This window comes from Humulus lupulus, chromosome 5, assembly GCF_963169125.1.
Source record: "Humulus lupulus chromosome 5, drHumLupu1.1, whole genome shotgun sequence".
Taxonomy (NCBI): Eukaryota; Viridiplantae; Streptophyta; class Magnoliopsida; order Rosales; family Cannabaceae; genus Humulus; species Humulus lupulus.
This window is the reverse complement of record NC_084797.1, coordinates 44,629,507-44,634,188: the sequence shown is the minus strand read 5'-3', so window position 1 is coordinate 44,634,188 and position 4,682 is coordinate 44,629,507.

The window sequence follows — 4,682 nt, the reverse complement described above, 5'->3', positions numbered from 1 at the left end:
TCCTTTCTTTGATCAAAAAAAAAAAGTTTTACTTTTATTTAAATAAATAAAATGTCTTCACATGCTTTTAGGGCATTAATCCTAAGACATGGCTACAATAATACTCTAATGGAAGGTATTATCGCCATTATAAAATTTTATTGGGGTCATTATGTGTAACATTCGCAAAAGAAAGGGGGGGTTTTGTCACAAATATCCCTTACTGGTCTTTCCAAATCTCAATTGTGGATGGTCGAGCTCTACTCACGTCTACCGAGCTCTATGCTATAATATTTATCAATCTTTACAAAGCTCGACTATGTATGGTCGAGCTTTACTTACGGTAGTTGAGCTCTATGATGAAATTATTATTAGTCTTTCCAAATCTTGAGCATGGACAATCAAGCTCTACTCACTTTAGTCAAGCTCTATGCTTGAATATTGATCAATCTTTACATGGTCAGGCTTTACTCATGGCAATTGAGCTCTATGATGAAATTATTATTAGTTTTTCCAAATCTCGAATGTGGACGGTCGAGCTCTACTCATATCAGTCGAGCTCAATGTTGAAATATTTATCAATCTTGGCAAAGCTTGACCATGCATGGTCGAGCTCTACTCATGGCATTCAAGGTTCATCTCAAGTAAACACAAGAAAATTTAAATTTATTCAAATACAATGATATAAATTAACCAAAGTAATTTAAAATAAGCATATGCATCAACAATTACAATTTAGATGTTGTGGCTCGTAAAGGGCATGCTTTTATGGAGTGACCAGGCTGCGCGCATAACCCACACCTTTTTATCCATTTTTTTCCCTCGCTAATTGATGGGAATCATTTCAATTTTTCTCTACCATGCTTGATTGGGACATCTGGAGGCAATACCTTCAGCAATACTTCAACATCAATGATATCCCAGTCTTCTTGTTGAGGAACTTGATAAATGGTATCAACATAAGACAATGACCAAGTTTCCAACTTATAATAACTAAAGAGCAAATCATACATTTCTATTCCAGCTTCCTCATATGATGCTAATGCATGCACAGATGGAAGTTTGTCAAGGTCAAAGACACGACATAAGCATTGTCTTTGACCTAAATCATTTATGGCATCATTGTCTTTACAAGTAACCTCATACTCAAATCAGTTAAGTTGTTTCACATTCATTTCTTATGCTTTCTTGAATTTTTTTTCGAGTGATATTCTCTGCCATTGGAGTTAAAGGTGTACACCTTGTATTAATAGATGCCACAATATTGCAGCGATTTTTTAACCACTCAGAGACTTTTGCTTTCATAGTCTCCAACAACGCAATGATAGGCTACTCTCTAGGTTCCCTCAGTAGTACAATAATAGATTCAACACCATTCGTAGTCATAATATTGTACCGAAAACCTATAAAGTGAGATCTCACGCATTTACTAATTGTGAGAATTGATTCATCAAGATACTTCACGACTCCGGGATAGCTATTCTTCAATTCATCATATAGTTTGTTGAAGTTAGAAAATTTATAGGCATTGGCAGTGGTTCGAATAATTTTATGACACCTTTAACTCTGACACGTGCTTTAACATTGATGATGCTTTGATTCCTATCTACAACGTCCATGTTGTGACTTCCTATAAATATTTGACACCCCATTGATGATGCTTTGATTCCTATCTAAAATAAAGACTAAGTCACTCTCATCTTCTATAAGATATTGTAACTTTGTAAGGAACCATGACCACAAAGCATCATTCTCTTAATCAACCGTAGCCCAGGCAACATGATATTGATGAAAATTACCATCTACTGCTATTGCAATGAGCATTACACCTTTGAATTTGGTCCTCAACCAAGTCCCATCCACCACAATAACCTTTCTCATGCAATGAAATCCTTTAATGCATGCTTCATATGCTAGGAAACACATATTTGAATTTAGAATCTTCATCCACCTCTAAATGTGTAATAGTGTTTGGATTCACTTTTTGAACCATATATAAAAGTAAGTTGGAAGATTTTGAAAACTTAATTCAAGTGAACCTCTTAGAATGTTGTTTGCAATTTTTCCCCCTTCCAAGCTTTCCAATAGGTTATTGGCATGTGATTGTTTTGCATAATTGTCATTATTTCTTTTGGCTTCAGTGTCTTGTTTTGACCATCAAAACTTGACCTCATGACATAGCAACTACTATCGCACTTGTTTGAGGATGCTTTCTTTTCCGACTGATAAGGGAACAAATTTGTGTGTTACAATAAGTTTGTATTGAGAAAGACTTCGAATCGGTAATTGCATGAGTTGCAATGCATTTTGTGACATATAATTGTTGGTAACATATTTACCATGTGCGCACCAAAATGCACGGGATGGTCAGCCCATGAGATTTCAAAAACTTTATTTAAAAAAACTTTAAATAACAAACCCATTAATATACATACATTAATCAAAACAAATACAAAAAATAAGAATATACCAATTGAAGTCTATCAAGAGTCCTAGCAATCTTCTAGTATTTAATTAATGAGCATTCAATCCAAGCAATAAGCAGGTACTCAGACCATGATCTTCCAAAGTGTTCTCTACACCTCAAGATGCGCGTGAGCATGTACAGTAACACTGAGAATATTTTAATGATTCACAAGATTTACTCAACACATGAGATCTTGGAATTAGGTCTCATATTTTTTTCAAGCCTAGAGAAAGATGCAATATATTTTCTTCCTATGTAAAAAACTATGAAAACTCTTTTCTTTTAATTGTTTTAATAATTGAATTAAATTCAAAAAATAAATAATTTTAATTATTAAATTAATTAAAAAAATAAAATATCTAAGACTGAGTCTTGGGACTCTATTACACGCAAGTCATAATGCAAGCACTGTGACTGACGTGTGACACATGTTTTTTTTCAGGGCATGTGTCTTAACCATTTATTTGTTCAAAAATGATAAAAATATCTAAAAGCTAATCACCAACCTTATCACATAAATATTTTAATTATCTAAATAAATTTATAAACCAATTCAAATATAATTTAAATTATTAGATTTATTTTTCACAATTTTAAATAAATAAAGACTAATTAATTCAAAACTAATTATTTTTATTGTTTATTAATTTCAAAAATTATAATTACTATTTAATAATAATTTCAAAAATTATAATTAATTAATTGAAAAAATTACATATTTGCCTTGAAGAAAAAATTTCTTCCAAATATGCCATTCCACTAATTTATACCAGTTTCAACTCTTACCTTGAACAATGTTGATAGAGTCACCTTGAGAGCCTATGGAACTATAATTTAAAGCTCCAATAAATTTAGATTATTAATTAAATCTCTTTAATATAATAACCTTAATTTATTAATCTCAATATTATTCTACTAAAAATATGAGTTGCACTCTTGCAATTATAGACATTTATTTACTGAGTACTTTTTAATGATAAAAGTGTCCATCGATTTAATCATACATACATCTCAATCCTCAATTAATGGTTCATAATTAAAGTAGGGATAAGATCACTGTTTTACCTCTTTAATTATTTTTAGTTTCCTTACGTACCATTAATGTTACTAGTGAAGGTTAATTCATAAATTGATTTATCAATTGCTCTCTGAAAGGTATAGATTTCATATTTGTATACTATTTCCGTAGCCACTTACATCAATGAGTCCCCAAAATAAAAAAAATAAAATTCAAATTGATCATTCTGACAAACCATAATGAGTGAATCAAAGTACTCAAATGACATAAATAGGAGTTCATAGTAATTTCAGGATTGAAATCAATTTGTATATGATCATCTTATTGATATGTTTAATTAATACTTATAAAACAAAATGATATTTAATTAATATCATATTGGGTCTAGATCTTTATAATCACATTATACAAAGTACCTCTACCAAGTTGTCCTACTACATCAGTAATCTGGATCTACATTACATGTATTTATAATACTAGTGAACCATACTAATAGTATTTAATCCAAATATTCCATATAACTTTGTTTTATTGTAAACTATTTAAATTCGCTCCCTACAATCTTAATCCTCTAATACCAATACAAGATTGTAGTCATAATAACGAATTTTGGAATTTGCTGATATTCATATAATATTATTCAAAATAATAATAATAAACAATTAATATATGCAAAAATTCATCTCAATTATTTATTTCATAAAAGCATTTTCTAATACATATGCTTTCAAGGGCACCATTCCTAACAATAATGACTTGGTAGATTTATTAATAGGATATTTGCGGTGTAAATACCCAATGTTTTACACTTGTTAAAGGTAAATACCTAATCTGTTATTTTTACGACAAAAATATTCAATGTTCAATATATGTTAAAGATAAATACCTAATCAATTTTCTCTGCGGCAAAAATACCTAATGTTTTTTAAAACATTACTTCTTTTAATACCTCCTAAGTTGGAGCTATTAAGTATTGACTCACCAGATATGTAACACTATGTAATTTAGGTAATTTTGTTATCAAAATGTGTATTTTTTAAATTTGTATTAATTTAAAATGTTTTTCAATTCTTTTTTCTAATTTAAAATATATTTTTAAAAAAATAAATATGAAATGGACCGATTACAGAGTGATAAATCTCTGTTTAGTCAATATGCTTAACAGTTCCAACATAGGAGCAACTGAAAAAAGTAATGTTTTAGCAACTTTAGGTATTT